This window comes from Pleurodeles waltl, chromosome 5 (assembly GCF_031143425.1).
Source record: "Pleurodeles waltl isolate 20211129_DDA chromosome 5, aPleWal1.hap1.20221129, whole genome shotgun sequence".
Taxonomy (NCBI): Eukaryota; Metazoa; Chordata; class Amphibia; order Caudata; family Salamandridae; genus Pleurodeles; species Pleurodeles waltl.
In genome coordinates, this window is record NC_090444.1 from 1,040,894,223 (window position 1) to 1,040,913,779 (window position 19,557).

General features: G+C 41.8%; 1 protein-coding gene across 1 annotated transcript in view; it reads left to right on the top strand.

Moving 5' to 3' along the window:
• Nucleotides 1-19,557, top strand: part of SHPRH (SNF2 histone linker PHD RING helicase) — a 746,219-nt gene that overhangs the window by 91,394 nt on the left and 635,268 nt on the right. The window lies entirely within an intron of this gene.

Sequence of the window (19,557 nt, forward strand, 5' to 3'; positions counted from 1 at the left end):
ACCAGTAATGCAGGGGAAACCTGCACCGGTATGCCAATAACAGTGCTAAAAAAAGAACCAATCTCAGCTAAAAGATACTCTAATTGGGGGCATGAGAAAAACATATGCAAAATGTCAGCCGTCAGCTTACAATTGCTGCTGTGTCTGCCAGCCAATCTATCTATTTTAGCTAGAGTACAATATAGATTAAAAGCTGTTTTAAAATGTTGACTTTTTAGGCCGGCTGTTAACAATAACTTATTAGCCATATCTGGAGACACCTGCAGAAAACAGCCCTCTGCCCCACACCTGATCCCCCCCATTTGGGATTCTGCACCTCCAGATCATCGGGTAGCCTTAGCATCAAACAGCCATAAATTGATCCAATTCTGTCCCTTTGCCTTATAGTCTCGATCAGGGGTATCTTCACTACGAAGCAAGACTTACTGATTATTTTATTAATTAAATCCTGTAGTTGTAGGTATTTGAGAAAATCACCACTATCAATCCTGTTCATTTCCTGTAGCTCACTAAAAGAATAAAGTTGATTCTCCCTAATTAGATCTCTTAACTTCACTACACCATTTTGAACCCCTCTCTTAGCATTAACATCCTGAAGTTCGGGCGGAAAAATTGATGAGCAAGATAGGGCTGTATAACACTTAAATGTAGTAATACCAAGTATACGCCTAACCTGTCACCGAACTTTAAATGATAATCTTGAATTTAATTTTCTTGTAGTAGCTGGCTTCAATTTTTGAGAAAGCAGCCCTTAGCCTCACTACCCAAACCTAGTTCTTATATTGTTGAGGATTCTGCAGGGCCTATTCCACCTGACTCTCCTGTAATTAATATCCCCATATGTTGTAACATACAAGCCCAATAATATAATGTAAAGTTGGGAACTGACCATCCCCCCTGCAATCTGGGAAGAACCATACATTTAGTTGCTCTCCTTTCCCTCCTATAAGACCACCAGAAGCTAAAGCATGCATCTTCCAATTTAGGGAACCATCCTTTGTAAATTTCAAGAGGAACAGCTCTAAAGAATTAGAGTATTTTAGGCAGAACGGTCTATTTAAAACATTGCATCTGCCTAAAATCGAAAGATGTAGATGACTGATTCTGGCCAGCTCCATCTAATACCTCCCAATAATGGTACCATATTTAGCCCAACCAAATCATTTGTGGCTGGAGTGATCATGATTCCCAAATATACAGCCTCTGACACTACCCAATAATCACCGCATATATTATCCTTCGTGCATAATACCTGTGTCTTTTCCTCGCTGAGCTTATAACCTGAATAAGCCCCAAACTATTTAGCCATCTGTTCAATTGCAGAAAGGGCTGTTGAGGGACAAGCTGATACTACTGCCACATCCTCTGCCTATGCCAACACCTTATATTCCACTTGATTCACAACATATGGTTTGATACAGGAGCTATTCTCAAGTAGGGCTTTGAAAGAGTCAATATTTAAAGCGAATAGCAGGGGCAAGCATGGACACCCCTATCTTGAACCTCTTGAAATTTGAATAATATCTGTCTCTGCACCCATTATTCATAGACTGGACCTAGGTGCATTATAGAGTGCTTTAAAAGCCCTAATAAAACTCCTCCCAAAGCCCTTCCACTCCAACACCGACCATAGAGACCCCAATGTGACGCCATCAAAGCCTTTCTCGGCATCAAGTAAAACCAACTCCATTGATGTCTTTGATGTCTCTGCAACATCAAACAGAGTTACAACCCATCGAAAATGGTGAACTCTGCCAGGTCCCGGATTAAAGCCATGTTGTCATAATGAGACCAGCCCTGAGACAACCTTCACCAGCCGGTTAGTCAGAACCTTAGCATAGATTTTACCATCACAATTGAGCAGGGAAATCGGCCTGTAAGAGCCAGGATGTAACGGAGATTTACCCTTCTTCTTAAAAATAACTATACTGGTCATTTGCCATGAAGGTGGGATTGTCTCCTCTAGTGCCTGTAAAAAGACCCAAAGCATATCTTGTCGAAGTTCCCCAAAAACGACTTCAAAAAAGTTGAGAGGCAGATTATCTGGGCCTGTGGCCTTGCCCATAGAGAGGGAATTCAAAGCTTCCCAAATCTCATCAACAGAGATAGGGGTGTCCAAAAAGGTATGATATTCTTCAGTTACACTGACCCTTTCTAAGCCATTCCATAGCTCTCAAACCCTTCCATTGGGGTTGGGGGGCTCCAAGTCGTCTGTATAAAGAATTCTGCAGAAATCACTAATGTCAGATGGAGTATCAGATAACCTACCTCCCCTGTCTATAACAACTGATATCTCCCTTTTCACCTCTTTTTGCTTGATCCTCTTTGCTAGTAGCCTCCCAGCGTTCTCACCATACCCACAGGATTCTGATCTATATTGACAAAATGTATCTGCAACATCCTTGTTGAAATATTGATCAGCTCTGGACTTCAAAATAGCTATCTTTTACTGCACCCCCAAAATATCCAGGCCTTTAGCCAAAAGCTGCACCACATTTTTCTCTGCCACAGCTACTTCCCTGAATAACTCCTGAATCTCACTTTGTTTTTGCAGTTGTTGGAATAAGCTATAGCTAAACACTTCGCCACTGACCCCAGCTTTCAAGGTGTCCACACCAGACCATCCGAAGCCGACTCTCTATTGATCTCCAGGAACTTAATAATCAATTTATGCTTGTGGTCTAAGAACGATGCATCTAATAGACGTTTTCTATCAAAAGACCAAGAGCTCTACGTCTTAAGGGTTTTGGATACCGGAATCTCAAGAATCAACGGGCTATGGTCAGAAAGAACCCTTGGATATTTCTCTATAGAAGCATGACTAGCCAAAGTCCTAGATAATAGTCAAGTCACACCATTTCTTTATGTGGAGCAGAGAAAAACATAAAGCTCAGATCCAGTGCCTTGCACCTACTCCACACCTCTCCAAGCCTCTGATCTTTTATAAGCTGCTGGAGAGCTGCATAGACAATGGGCAGCTTCCTTGCCATAGACCCTAGGGACAACTGGCCATCCAACACTCCCAAATGAATATTAAAATCCCCATACATAATAATAGGAAGGGACCATGAAGCCAGTTCAGTGTTTAGAAAAATAAAAATGCTCACTTCATCAACATTGGAACCATAAACCGAACAAAGGGTAAACCGAACATTACCAAAGCCACATTCTAGGATAGCTCATCTGCCAAGTTTCTCCAACAAATAGATCTGGTTTAATAGCATTCAGAACAAATGCCACCCTCCTCTGTTTAGATCTATCATTGAGACCACAAATATTAATTGGACAAATTTGTAATTTGTCAGCCATTCACTACATTTTTTATTGTACCCTCTTCAAGCCTCCCATCATCACATAAATACAGTGCTGCTTCCGCTTTCTCTGCCTCTGCTTACAAGAGGGCCTCCTTAATATCTAAATCGGTATTGTCCTTTCATGATTGATTATGCCAGCTGCACCAAAAACCAGCCCCTTGAAGAGCCTAACTATGTATTGGTGCGCATCCTCCTCCACACCTTCAGGGTTACTCAGGACTCTCAAATTATTCTGCCTAAGCCGATTTTATAATATAAGCACTTCAAATACTTCTAAATGTGATTAACATTTAGAAATAGTTGAAGTGCTTATATTTTTAGAATATGTTGATGATGAATGCGTGTGTGTGTGCATGTAAATAGAAATGTGGCCACAAAGTGATGTTATTGTGTAATGTTGTGATGTATAATTTTTAATATATGACTTAGTAGACAATTTGACAGATTTTTTATTTTTGAGGACTAGTGTAAAAACATTTAGTGGTCACATAAAAGATTTGATTATAAAAACTACTAGGAATGCGGGAGACTATAGAGGCTCCCTTAGAACATATGGAAAAAAGACCTTTCCAGGTGATCAGAAAAGGTTACGAAAGTATTCTAAGGCCTGGTTTAAGGCCACTCAGATACACATGTATGCTTGGCCAAAGAAATGGACATTTGGTGATAAGATGTTAGAAGATATCATACACATCTGAAGAGTAACTATGCAGGAGTTAAATTACAGAAGAGAGAAGCCACCTTAGCCTCATGGCGAGTCCTTTGTGAAAACTCTAAGTACTCCTCAAATGCCGACACAACTAGTACCCCTCTGCTCCACGACCTCCATATGACTCCATGAATATTTCTCTCAAGGTACCTTATACTTATCCACTGGCATAGCTACAGACAGGTGCAGTGGGATTTGAGACTCCTGGGTTTGAGGCCCCTTTACAATCTCTGAAGGGATCCCTTAGTGTTACCCCACAAATGTTAAAACCAAAATACAGGAGTACTCTCAGACAACAAGTAAAGGACAGCGAGTTTCGGTTTTCAGGACAGCTAGAAGCACAGTTCACACTACATTTTGACCCACCCTCTCCCCAGGAGGATAGAGGTGAAGAGCAGCGTTCAGGAAACGGTGACAATCAGACACGTATTTCATCAGCTACATTGCATTGGTTACAGAAAGGAGAAATAACAGGAAGGGTAATTAAGTAGCTGATGTCTTCTCCACAACGGAGAGATGTAGATGATGCTAGATGGAATGACTATGTAGACAGAACTATTAGAATGGCTCAACACTCCATATCAGAAGAAAGAGATGAGGTTTTTAGAAGGACAGAGGATACTCTACCACCTTGGCAGAAGGGGAGGAACCAGAGATCGTACAGGAATGGTTATCACAAAGTGAGGACAGAAGAAATGTGAGGGAAGCAAGAAGGGAAGGATATTGTGAAAATTCATCAGGACAGATTCAGAGAAGTTTTGGGAGGATGGAAAATAGAGTAGATTCAATACATAGGCGTGAAATATGCCAATTTCCAGGGGCTAGGCACCTTACGTATGACATTAGCACTTGAGAAAGGCCCCTTATTAATCTTGACCATGCGAAGGGAGCAATGGGGTTGCCTAATCACACCAGCACTAGGGAAGGAGAGCAGGATGAGTTCTCTAAAAACTAGGAAACCCCTAGCAAAGGAGCTTGATTGATTGCTATTTCAGGGACCACATGGTCAACCAGATCCCAGGATCAGATCTTATGTAGCTATTGGAGGATTGAAACTACATGACATGACAGACCAATGCAGCAGATGAGTGTTCAGTCAGTTCTACGTGCCACTGATCTCACCCCTAGTGGGGAAAATAGTTGGTACAGTGTTGTACCCTACCCTAAGTGGCTAATTTAGCAGGATTGACTGAAGGTTTAGCCCCGTACACAGGAAGGGTCTTTTGATCCACGTGACATGGCAAATGCTGAGGACTGCATTCTTTATTCGGAGGGAGATATGCTAGACAGCACAACCACCAACATCCTATTACTCCTGTATATCAGATGCCTCTGATACATAAGGAACCTGGGTCACCCCATTATGTTCCTTGCCACAAAAGGACAATGAGAGTCTTAAAAAGCTGTTACAGCCGCTTACAGAGGGAACATGGAAATGGATTACATCCTTTGAGAAACAAACTGCAGACATCACCCTTGCTGTAATGGACAGAAAGAGTTTACTTAGCTCTCATGTAGGAGAGGAGACAGATACTATTTTCCATAAGGCTGGGGTCAGAAATGTTACCCTCACTGAGAGTAGGTGTGGTGGTTCCCCATTCAATTTAGTTTGGATAGAAGCCTGGGATCAGCTGAGGAAGACGTATCCTAATAGGCCAGACATTGGATCCCTCATGTCTCAAACAATGCATCTGAATGAGGACACTGCTCAGTTTCTCCATAGGATGAAAGACAAATGGACTCAAGAAGTAGGTCAGGGTTGGGAAGTAACAGGGGGAATGCCATATTGTTTTATAATGTGGTGAAGAAGGTTTTACCCTCTAATGTGCAGGATAATTGTGATGATATAATGGTATTAGAAGCCAAACTGTGAACAGAGATACCGGCATATTTAATACATTTGTGTAAAAAGAAAGAGGACAGAGAGAAAAAGAGAGAAGGAGAGAAGCAAGCAGGATGTAACAGAGAAGGCTGCAGCCAAGTTGGCACAGCAAAAGTTGGCAAAGGAAGGAGCAATGGAGGAGCAATGGAGGAGCTATAGTAGCAGCCACCACTCAGATAACTGCAGTGTCTATGGGATTGGTCCAAGGGACCGCCCAACAACAGTAGGATAGTGTAAGGGCACAAGGAAGTAGCAGATGAGGACAAGGAGGCATATGAAGGGGCAGGATAGGTCCCCAGGGGATGGATCAAAAATGTAATTATTGTCATAGATATGGACATTTCATTGAGGATTGCAGGACTAAGAGATGGGATGAAGAAACATGGAAGGACAGGAGTTTACATTCAGCCAGGGAATACAGTAGTGCAGCAGAAGTCAAACCTGCAAATAATATATGTACCTCGGACCCCACCACAAAATGAGCAGCAACCAGTTATGCCTCATGTACAACAAATTCTGCCACAGAAAAGTTACCAAGTACTGCCAAAGGCAAATCCATCTCTAAGTGGACAGGGAGGTGTGCTTGTAGGAGCAGGATATCCCTTCCCAACAAATTACATTGGAGGATATACGCAATGAAGGTGCCCACAGAGTAGTCCCATATATTCAGTATTGTCAGTGAAGCATAGGCAAGTAGAGGAACCCATTGTGACTGTAGCTATTAAAAATAAGATGCCTGAATTCCTCATAGACACAGGTGCAACCCGATCTTGTATTAGAGAGGGATATCTTCCGATTTCTAATGGATCAATTGACACACAAGGATTCTCTGGGGTGTTAATGAGGGTTCGTTTTACTAAACAAGTGGAAATGGAAATAGGAGGGAGGTACATTAACGGCTGTTACTATTCTCTCTGTCTGCCCCAGCTAATCTTTTGGGAAGAGATCTTATGGCTAAATTAAATATGACAATTCATTTAGAGCCTGATAATACATTGATTTATTCTACTCCTGGATTTCCGCCTTCCAGGATCATGGCTGTAGCAGTAGATTCTTCTAATGGAGCTCAAACTAGAACTTGATCCATTGGTGTAGAAGCATTTCCCACAGCAGTATACACAATAATAGCTGAAACAGAAGAGGTATTGAGATGGGAGATTCAGTTACCCAAAGATTTCCTTTTCTGATGACAAGGGCAAGATTCTTAGATATTTGACAATTAGTTCATACTGCAAATAGAGACCTTAGAGATAACACCAGCCTATGGTGCTCCGATAGCCTGTGATCACAGCCATGTCTTATGGGCATGTGTTATATTCTTTGAGCCACGTAAAATGTTTAAGGAAATACTTGATGAACAACTGTTTGACAATGATTCTAGGAAAACGGTTATAGTCTTTCAAGATCATATATTGAAGAGGTCAATATTGGAACTAAGGACGCACACACCAGGTAGAGCCTTTGATTCTGTTTAGGGATGAAGATGTTTCCAAAGTACCAGAAACCTTAAGGACTAAGGGTCTCTAAGATATAGGCCTTATTCGTACTGATGCTCCATTCAGAATTACATTAAAGCAGTGGTTTTCAAACTTTTTATTGCCGCGCCCCCCCAGTGGAAAAAAAAATGCATGTTCCTAGAGTACGTTACCTCATTGCATTCCCTATAGCCATTTTATCTGCATCTATGCTGCTCATGCTCAGACTCTGCTAACTTTCTTGAACCTCTCTTTATGGAAGGTTCTGTGTTGATTACTTATTGAATTTAAGCTGAAGCTTTATGCTTCATGATCTCTCTCAAATCAGAGTGCTTCATGGGTTACTGAGACTGACACAATCCTCATTCCTACAATAGGAAGTCCTTCCCTTAAGGAATGTGCATAATACTGATGATCTTATTTGCTGACTCAACAAATATGAAATACTAAAAGATGTGATTTAAAAAAACCTTTAAATCTTGCATCAACTCTCAATATTTACTGGAAATAGAACTGATATTGTGATGACAATTTAATTTGATGTACAACTCTTGGTTAATCTCAACTAAAGACAAAGATCCAATGGGCCTGGTGAACCAGCAGGAATTTCTCTCTGGATTAATGGTAAAACTGTTCTCGTAAACCAATACCTTGACAGAGGTCCCCGCTCCAGCACTTCTTTAAGGCTGTGGGTTTTCATTGACACCTAAGAATGGTTGTGTAGTTAAGGTTTAAGTATTTTTGATAAGATACTAATTGCTCATCTAATCCAATTATTTATCTGTCATTTTTTTAAGTTTAAATGCATTTTACAGAAGAAAAACAAAACATAAGACAATCAGTACTGATAACATATGAATATAGAATGATTACCCTAAACATTATATTAAATAAATATTAGAAATAATGAAATTACATATTATATAAGGATACTGAAAAGCAGAAGGAAAGACAACATTAAAAGTAAGAAGTAAGCCAACAGCGCAAGAAAAAACAGCTCAAAATTGGTCTAAAAGAAAATGGTGTACAATACATGCCATACCTCTGGTAAATAAGTGATTATAGTAACAATAGTATACAATAGAAAATTCTGTATAAAAAATAACATTTAAGGATGTTTGGGAATTTCTTCCATCGATGGGTGATGAGAAGTAGAGTTCCAAGAGGACAAGTCAATGGAAACCATAACATGCAACCAAATGGCCTTTCTTTTGACAGCTAGAGCAGTTGGATTAGCATATGCTTCATCTATTCTTTTATTATAGCATACATTGAACCACCATGCGTGAAAACAGATGCTGGAGGATTTGTTCTAATTTTCAGTTATTCTTTGAAAAGCAACTGCTCATAATAGTTAACAAATAATAAATAGCCTTTAAGCCTTGGCTATAGTTTGATGCAATTGTATTGTGGACATGTGAGGCTGGGTTGGAGTGGAGACAGTGGTATGGAGTGGGGAGGACACCATGGGATTGGACTTTGAATAAGTGAAGATTACAGTGTGGGGAGTGCCTGATACTGACTGGGCTGTGAGTTGGAACGACTGAGGTGGAGTAGGATTGGGGCAGGTGGGGGTGTTGGTTGATGAAAGTGTGAGCAAGGAAAGTCAGTCTGGCATGGATAGTATGGTTGTGATAGAAGTGAGGGTGAAGTGCCTGAGATTGCTCGTGATAGGATAGAGAAAGTGGCCGCTATTGAGTTTAGTCTCTGTCTGTTCCTTAGATGGTACAACAGGTGGGAAAGCATAGCTTTAATATTTTACGATTATCAGAAGCTTTTATTACAATGTTGTAATTTATTTAAATTGTGGCAGTGACCCCTCCTTTTAAATAGACTGAGGGTGAGATACAGAGTTTGTGTCCAGATGGGATTTTTGTCGAGTTGATCATGATAGACCTACAATAGATGTTAACTAGATTCCTCATATAGATTAGTGTTACCATCTGATCTGCTATGAAGAATAAACTGATTTTTAGTTGAAACAAAGGCTGGAGCTTCTTTAATTATGTGTGCGTGTGTGTTAAATATAAGACTTCCTGAAGCATTTCACTGAGGAATTTTCCTCCTAAGAGGAATAAATTCATCAACCAAATGGTCAAGAGGAATATGATATGCCACATCATGGTAATACCCCTGCTTCCACCTTCTGCGTAGATTGCAGAGTCTGTCAGTAAAGCTCCCTATTTTTTTACTCACTTTTTATAAACATGCAGCCACTCACTCAATCAACCATCTAAATCAACCACATTGAACCACTCACATAACCCACACATTCAGTGGCTCAACTCATCTATCCATATAACATCAAGCAAACCTGCCTATTAAAAACCATTTACAACTAAAAGAAGCATTGGCTAAGTCAATAGGTCTAGTGTTACAGACTTTTGTCTTTGCCGATACTTGTTTTCTTCAGCATTTTTTTTGCAAAATGTTATTGTTGATGAAACTGCTGGGCTCTTAATCAATTAAAAAAAAATGGGCTAAAAGTAAAAAAATTGTTTGCTCTCCAAAATCACACAGTAGTTCCGGGCACTTAATGGAACTACTCTGAGAATGGATGTTCTTCTATGAACGGACAGAATGCCATCACTCACAATGAAGCTAGCCAATGGCTGACGTGGGCTGTCTGAGTGCCCTGTGCTGAATGCTGTAGTGGGTGGAAGGGAAATATGAAAGACACAATAACAGACAAATATATGGAGAGGGCTGGCTGAAAGCCCCTACAAGGTACATGCCAAGAGACCTGATTCAGGTGGGAGACTCCCATTTTTTAAGCCAAAAACTACTATATTTTGACTGTCTCCTGCCTGAAATTGCCTCTGCTTCAATAGAAGGAAATGGGGGAAATACAGCCCTGCCAAGTTTCCGGGGTCCATGCGTGATGTGCCGCTCCACTACAGATTTTTCCTTTGAATTCTGGGACTTTTTTAGTTTTATTTAGCCCATTATAAAATAGGACTACAAGTTCCAGAATTCACAGGAAAAACAAACTGAACTGGAACAGAACATCATGCATGGACCTGGAAAACTTGGCAGCTATGAAAATACATTCACCCAATTTGTTTTAAATCTCCCATTTTCCTCTTCTAAAACGTTGGCATGTATGCGATGAGTAAGAACAGTACACATGTAACTTTAGTAAAATCCTCACTAAACAGACTTAAAACTGACCTATTGGCTTAGCTAACTGTTAGAAATTAGCTCTGTAGTTGGCAGGGGTATAGACCCAGTCAAAGTAGGGACCACCACTCTAGTTAGTGTAAGTCAGATACACACTAAAAGATAACCTGTGCTCACCCTCGGGTAACATGTCACAGAGCAGTCAGATTTATCTAAAGCGGCAATGTGAAAGTATTTGTGTAACACACACACAGTAACATATTTAAATACAACAGAAAGACTCCACACCAGGTTAGAACAATAGATTATAATTTTATAAATAAATTAAGACCAAAATGACAAAAATACAATGAGTAGTCGTAGGGATATGAATTTTAGAGTAATAAAAGAGTTCAGGCACTTAGAAGCAACTAGAGCTTTGGGGTTATTTAAGGTCATGCTGGACGGGACAAAGTCAAGAGTTTAGGCCGCCTGTGATGGAGAGCAGGCCGACTACAGGACCCATGCAGGGCCTGCTGAGCAAAGTACCTTAATCCTGGTCGCAGTCACAAAATGCGTTGATTTTCATCACCCAGTGCTGGCGGTGCCTCGGTTCCAAAGGCGAAGTGCCAGTGCTGCAATGGATCAGTTCTGAAGCCGATGTGCTGCATTTCTCCACACTGTGAAAATTTGGGTCGATCTTCCTTCAGGAGTGGTGGCGATGCGTTGGTTCTAAAGCTGATGTGCCGGTTTTCTCCATGCAGTGAAGGGATGCGCTGATCTTCCTTCAGCAGTGGTGTGATGCTTTGGTTCCGATGTGGCAGTGATGCAATGTTGAAGCACTGGCTCCAAATGCGATGCGCAGGTTCTGCTCTTGCAACAGCGGTAATGCAGCAGTTATACCTCTTGCACTAGGCGATGCGTTGATTCTCACTGGAGAAAGTATCTGGGTCCACTTCCAGTGAACCAGGCACAGGAGCAGGTGTAGGGACTTTGTTATACCTGTGTTTCAAGCAACAGGAGGAAGGCCAACAAGCTCTTGGAGATCACTTTATGGTGCAAGGCAGAGTCCAGCTCTCCCTCAGCAAGGTCAGAGAGCAGCAGGTCAGCACAGCAGAAAATCAGTCCTTCCAGGCTAGCATTCCAGTAGAGTAACAGTCCTTGGTGCAGCCCAGCAGTTCTTCTGACAGAGCCCTTTTGTAGATTCAGAAGTGTATGATTTGGTGGGGTCAGAGACCCATTACTTATAACAAAAAGTGCCTTTGAAGTTGGAGTGACTTCAAAGAAGGATCTTTGAAGTGCACAAGTATTCTTTCTTCCTCAGCCCTGGCTCCAGACTACCAGTAGGAGGTAATCAGCACTTTGTGTGGGGACAGGCACTGCCTATTCAGGTGTAAGTGTTGTCCCTATTCCACCCGCCCTGCCCAGGAAGAGCCATCGGAATGCAGATGAGCACTCAGACACACATTTTAAAAGTATTTGTGTTTATATTTTATGGCAGACTTTGTGCCTACCAGAACTGACAAAGTGCTAACATGATTTAAAGCAATGTTGGAATATATTTTACTCATTAGAATGAACTATTATTAGTAGAAATTAATATGATTTATAATGAGTTATGACTAATTAGTATAAAGTTACATGTGTGCAGAAAAATAAATGCGCCTGTCTGTCATACTTAATATGATGCCTTAACAAACTTGCAATTATTAAAGAAATGCTTTTGCATATTTTGATGACATATTATTGATGATGAATTCATAAGTTTGCACATTATGTGTGTTTTATTCATGACAATATTAATGCATTTTGTTTCTCATGTTAGCATATCTAGGCCTGAAGTCTTCATATTTGCAGCAACATAAAATGTTGAATCATTTCTTTCCCTATATAATGAATTTTTTCAGAAGGTTGTTTCAAATGATTAGTAAAAAGTCCTTTTATATTATGTGTAAGTCTTGAACTGCAGTGTGTTGGAATGTTTCCACATTGGAACATGATGACTGAAAGGAGAGTAGTACTATTGTTTAACAGAACTGTTATCATGAGAAAGGAGAAAAACATATTGTGCCATGTGAAGAAACATGGATTGCAACAAGTGATGTACAAATTGTTAAACTTTTGGAGTCACACGGAAAGGAGACATGACTTTACACCAAAACTGGGAATATTTATGGATGTTGCAAATTCGACTTGTTCTTTAATTTTTGGGGGATATTGCCCCTTTTGCGTAATGTGGACTCATTGAATGGAAAAATCTAAATAATTTGAGTAATTCCAAGTAAAGGAAGGTCTTTTAAGCTTAAGTGGCAGTCCCCTTTAGAACCTTGTTATGCTAACTTGTTACCTTGTATGTTCCTGATTTCCATGTGCAGCCTGTGTTCTGCGTTTTTCCCCTGATGGTGCTTCTAACGGACTTTGCTGATGATCTGCATGCTATGCTGATGAAACTGAATTAAATGCTCAACCAAGGAGAGGTATATTCCAATGCAAATGTTATTTTCCCCTGGCCTGCTTTCTGAGTAGAGTTAACATGCTGACACCTGTCTTTTATTTTTGTTAGTCATTCTGACTTAGCCGAGATAGATGCTTTTCCAAATTAATTTTGTCTTTTCTTTTTCACTTTTGCCCGCATGTTTAGCCCGCTCCCACACATGTTTGTCCTAATTTGGTCAGTATTAGGGAGCAACTATGTCCCAACCCCTGAATTCTGAATCTGTGCAGTTGATTTGATTAATGTATTCACAACCCGAACGGAAACATGTCTCTGTCTCACAAGTTATTGCTTTAATATGCATTGTTCTTCTTAAATGTTTAATGGTGTTGATGTTGAGTAGATAAAACTTGTTTTGTAGATTTGGTCAGCCTATGGTGTTTATTTATCTTCACAATTTGAATTTATGCACTATTTATGTGCCTTTCGTTTTGTAGTTATAAAGCTTTGAAACTTTCATTGATTACAGTTTTCTGACGTGGCCATGTGTCATGGTGTTAAAATTAGTTGTTTGGGTTTGAATTGATTGGGAATGGTTACCACACTCTTCACTGAGCGAAAAGATCCATTAAACTGAGGGAGAAGAAAAGGGCATTTTTCGAATGCTGCGAAGGATGAGGAAATCGCATAACAGCTGTATCGATGGAATGCACAAAGTGTAGCTGTCACCCACCCCAGACGTATATTAGAGATAGGCTGCAGGCACAAAGAGCTCTAAGAGCTGAGAGTAAGGTTAAATTGAGATTTTCCTAGCCTTGGTGTCTGAAAGGCTAGATTTTATTAAAGACACGGAGGCGAGTATTATGCAGTCTTTTCTTGCTTTAATTACGAACAGCAGCCAAGCAAGAACTACAGTATCCAGAAACAAAAGAACTACAAAATGACCTCATAGTGTAGTAACCAATGGGATATCACAATGCACTACTAATATCTTAACTGCGAGCAACAAGTCCTCTTTTCTTGATGCGAACTAAAGAGGAGAAGTAACCAAAACAATCACATAGAACATAAAAACCAAAGTCATAAAGTCCATGCTACCATCTCGAAGATGACGGAGACCGAAGGACGACTGGAAGATATAGTCGATGTCGCACAAATCCAAGCTTGGTAAGAGACGTTGGTGTGTATCACCCTGAGCCAACACCGGAAGAGGGAGTTGGTACTGAAAGAGAGAAACAGGGCGGGTTAAATCGTGGTGGGATAATACTCGCCTCCGTGTCTTTAATAAAATCTAGCCTTTCAGACACCAAGGCTAGGAAAATCTCAATTTTATTACAAGACCGGAGGCTCCTATTATGCATGTTCAAAGCATTGCAATCACAGAATCTGAGACATGAGAAATCGGTTTACAATAAAAAGTTCTAAACGTATTTTCATTCGACCAGTCTGCAGATCTGAGAATATCCTGTAAAGAGGAACCTGCCCAAAAAGCACGAGAGGCCATAGCCCCCCTGGCCGAATGGGCACCAAAGGCACTAATATCAATGCCAGCAAGGGACATAACCCATTTAACCCAACGAGCCAGGGTAGGGGAAGACACAGGAAGGTGAGGTTTCTGAAAGGAAATAAGTAGTTGGGATGAAGAGGATGATCTCAAATCTGCAGTACGGGTTACATAAGTTTTTAAGCAATTTGCAACACATATATTGGGTTGAGAGGGAAAATATGGATAATTAATACTAGACAAGTTAGTTTTCGTACGTTTTTTGATCTGAAACGAAACACCAAGGGGAGAAAAGAAAAAGGAAGTAACATCCAGTGCTCTAACATCTGAGATCCGCTTGATAGAAACTAAACATAAAAGGATGGTTAACTTAGCCGAAAGCTGTTTGAGAGATAATAATTCATTATCAGGCCACGAGGTAAGAAAACGCAACACCAGAGTAACATCCCACATAACATTATATTTAGGAGACGGTGTATTAACGTATCTTACTCCCTTTAACAATTGACAGACCAGGGGATGCTCTCCAACTGGCCTACCATCAACTCTTTGATGTTCCGCAGAAATGGCAGATCTATACAAATTAATAGTGCGATAAGCCTTACCTTGAGAAGCCAAAGAAGCCAAAAAATTTATAATTAATACTACATTCGCTGAAAAGGGATCTGAATTCCTGTCCAGGCACCAGCTGCACCAAAGGGACCAAGCTGACTTATAGGCCCTGGAAGTTCCCGGGGCTCTGGCCTGCTGGATAAATTTAACAGCGTCCTCCGAAATTCCTGGGACTCCCCAGGACGACCCGAAACTTTCCAAGCTATGAGGAACAGGGATCCGTCGAGAATCAACTGATGTTGATGGCCCTGAGGATTCAAGAGGAGATCGGGAAATTGGGGCAGCCAAAGAGGCGGAGCGATCGCCAGCTCTAATAGAGTCGGATACCACGGTTGGGTCTGCCAGAAAGGAGTTACAATCACCAGAATAGACCGTTGCCTGCGCACCTGAGCGAGGACTCTGGGGATGAGAAGGAAAGGGGGAAAAGCATATAGAAGGGAAGTCGGCCAAATCTGAAGAAAGGCATCTGTGGCCAGGGCTTGTGGATCTGGCCTCCAACTGAAATATGAAGGAAGGTGAGAATTGAGGCGAGAAGCAAACAGATCTATAGACATTTCTCCAAAGACAAAAGAAAGGTGACTGAACACTGAAGGGTGCAGTTGCCAATCGCTGGAATCGTGAAGGTGTCTGGAATACCAATCCGCTACTGTATTGAATCTGCCTGGCAGGAAAACCGCCTTGACTGAAATCCGACGAGGCAGACAATATTCCCAAAGATGTTTTGCCAGAGAGGAGAGTATCTTTGACCTGGTACCTCCTAGGTGATTGATGTATCTGACCGCGGACAAATTGTCCATCCTGAGAAGGATGGTGCAACTTACCCTGTTCTTTGCAAAAGTGCGGATGGCAAAGGAACCTGCAAGCATCTCTAAACTGTTGATGTGCAAGAAGGACTCCTTCAGAGACCATGCGCCCCCAGTCGAGAACTGACCACATCTCGCGCCCCAACCCGTCCGACTTGCATCGGATTCTAATACAAGATCTGGGGCGGCAGAGAAGATAGTTCTGCCGTTCCAGGCATCTAGATGGGTTAGCCACCACTGAAGCTCTTCTTTGGATTCGGCATCTAAGACCAAGGGATCCGAATAAGCGAGACCCTTGTGAAGATGACGTATTTTGAGCCGTTGCAGGGCTCGATAATGTAAAGGACCTGGGAAGATTGCCTGAATGGAAGAAGCTAACAGACCTACTAGGCGTGCCAGATTTCTGAGAGAGATCTGCGGAAGGGAAAGGGAGTGGCGAATCTCCTTCTTGATCAATGAAACCTTGTGTTGCGGGAGCTGCAACACCGATAGAGTGGTATTTATTCGAAAACCGAGAAACTCCAAAGATTGAGTCGGAACTAAAACCGACTTTTGCACATTGATGAGAAAACCTAAATCGCGAAGGAGGTTTAGACACAGTTGAAGATGATCTAGAAGTAGATTTTTGTCCTGTGCCATCAAAAGGAAGTCGTCCAAATAGAGAATTAAACGCACCCCGTGACAATAGATTATAAAATTGTTGAAAGCCTTGAGATTCAACACCAGACGAAATTTGTGATTCTTCTTCTGAACTAGAAAGATGGTGCTGAGGAAGCCCGAAGAGTCGAATTGAACAGGCTCTATTGCGCACTTGGCCAGGAGAGATTGGATTTCGACGCGCAAAAGCTCGTTTTGCTCTTGGGAAAAAACTAGGGGTATAGGGACGCGACTCTGAACTGGCATCTGATAGAATTCTAACTGGTACCCTTGAACAGATTGAATCACCCAGGGATCTGAGGTGAGAGAACTCCATGAATCGAGACACAGAGCTAATCTGCCCCCTACAGGAGGAAGGCCAGAAGCGGAAATACTTACCGGAGGTTTGGTCTCCCCTGCTGGAGTAACCTCTGGACCGGTAGCCTCTTGAACGACGGGGATAGAACTTCGGTTTGTATCCTGAATAGGATTCAGGTTGAGATTGCTGGTTGAAGGAGTCTCTGTTGGAATATTGATTCCTGATGGAGCGGCCGGCAAAGCGACTCCTGCCTTTGCCGGCCCTGGCAAAAACCCGAGACGAAAAAATTTTCTTCATCGAAAGCTGGGCCTTATCCAGAGAGGCAAAGGTGGACACATATTTGCCCAAATCTTTAATAAAAGAATCTCCAAATAACAGGCCTTTGGCCAAAGGACCCTCATCTTTTGAGGCCAGAGAAGTTAATTTGGGATCGATCTTTAAAAGCAGACTCTTCCTCCTTTCAATCGAAAGTTGAGTGTTGGCGTTCCCCAGCATACAAATAGCACGTTGCGCCCAGTTTGAAAGGACCTCCGGATCAATAGGGTTACTATCCATTTTTGCTTCTTCCGCCAAATCAAAAATTCTGGTGAGAGGGCCCACCAAATCAAGAAGCTTGTCCTGGCAACCCGACCAGGCTCTATCCACGCCCTTTTTGGGATCCTTGCCGAATTTTGAGAAGAACATCAGCATGTTAGGATCAATTACCGGAGTTGCTGTTATATTATCCGGAAGAGAGGGACGAGGACACTCTGACTTGAGTTTATTACGAGCGGCTTTATCCAGAGGGTGACGTAAAAAGAAAGAAACATAATCCGCCACATGCTCTGATGGGTACCACTCCTTTGAATTTGGATGGACCATGAAGGAGGGATCAAATAAGGGTTCACCAGCATGGTCGACTAAATCGTGAGACACTAGGTGTACGTCACCACCGTCAGGAGGAGAAATTCTACGCCTTTTCTCCAGAGGCCCATAAGAAACTGGATCTTCTGATCCGTCCACATCGCCCTCATGGCTGGAAACATTATCATCGTCATCCGTGTCTCTTAACTGCGAAATATATAAAGGAGAAGGAGGGGGACCCGATTTATAGACCTCTCGGGTGGAAGGACCAGAGGAAACGCCTTTGGACGTCATTGGGAGAGTGGTCGCACGTTTCCTGCTCTTATTACAAGGCAATTTGGAAGAAGACATCATCTTTGAAACCGAGGCTTCAAAATTTTTTGGTAACCTCAGACATGGAAACTGAGACTGCCTGCTGTACAGAGTCCCTTATGAAGGACTTCAAACTCTCCTGAAACACCTGGGAATCCTCTTCCCCAGCCATAATGTAAAAACACACTGGTCACCGAAGGGTTAATTTTTTGAGGAAAAAGAAAAAGGAGTGTCTGAAGGGGCGGGACCGAGCCAAGGGAGGCGGTTCAATGCAGTCGAAGTCGACTGACAGACGAGGGCAGGAGTTGAGAATGCCAAACGAGGCAAAGTGAGCCAATTATGCTCAAATAGCAAGCAAACCCGGTCGGAAATAAAGACGCGACGCGAGTATCAGCTGACAAGGTATGCCGGCCCAAAGAATGTGAGGAATGCTACGCGTGCGCTGAAAGGAATGCGCCGCGCTCGAGCGCGCGTCCTCAACGGCCGAAGACGGCCGTTGAGAGACGCTGTGTCGGAAGGACAGAAAAAAGGACGCGCGTTCCCTTATAATAACCGCGCGCTAAACACACAAGTTTCACAATGCAATAGTAATAACAGTAAGCACAATAAACAACCGAGCAAGTAATGTAGGTACTTATCTTGACTGCGAGCAGCAAGAAAAGAGGACTTGTTGCTCGCAGTTAAGATATTAGTAGTGCATTGTGATATCCCATTGGTTACTACACTATGAGGTCATTTTGTAGTTATTTTGTTTCTGGATACTGTAGTTCTTGCTTGGCTGCTGTTCGTAATTAAAGCAAGAAAAGACTGCATAATAGGAGCCTCCGGTCTTGTAATAAAATCTCACTTTACCAGTAAAGAGGATTTATTATTACCATTCCAATTATATGAAACATGATATAGCTACTTCATCTCAATCAGGAATTACAGCTTAGAAGTGTATTAAAGAATTCTCAATGTTAACCTACGAGAGAGGTTAGCCTCACGGTAGTAAAAATGCCTCTGGGAGTTTTTCACTACGAGGACATACAAAACTTAAAAGTACATGTCCTACGTTTCAATTACGTAGCACCCTGCCCTATGGGCTACCTATGGCCTACCTTAGAGGTGACATATATGTAATAAAAGGGGAGTTAAAGGCTTGGCAAGGGGTTTAAAATGCCAAGTCAAAGAGGCAGTCTGCAGTGGCAGGCCTTGTTCATGTTTACAGGGTTACTTAAAGCCTCAATCAGTGCTGCATGCCCACCAGCAGCATTTAACTTATAGGCCCTGTGTATATGGTATACAACTTTACAAGGAACTTACAAGTAAATTAAATATACCAATTGTGTATACACCAATGTTACCAAGTTTTAAGGAGAAAGCACAAGCACTTTGTAACTGGTTAACGGAGTTCTAAAACGAACAAAAAAGCGGTCGGAAAAGAGGAGGACAAAGGCAAAAAGTTTGGAGTGACAATTTCCAACACTAATGCTTTCCATAATTGTCTTCTTGCATGAAAGGCTCATCCAGTTTTAAATTCCCACATGCACTACGGTCAGTATGGCTATTATTCTATAAAAAAATTAACGTGGTCGCTGCATACGTGCCAACAGACCCGAATCAGGCGGGACAC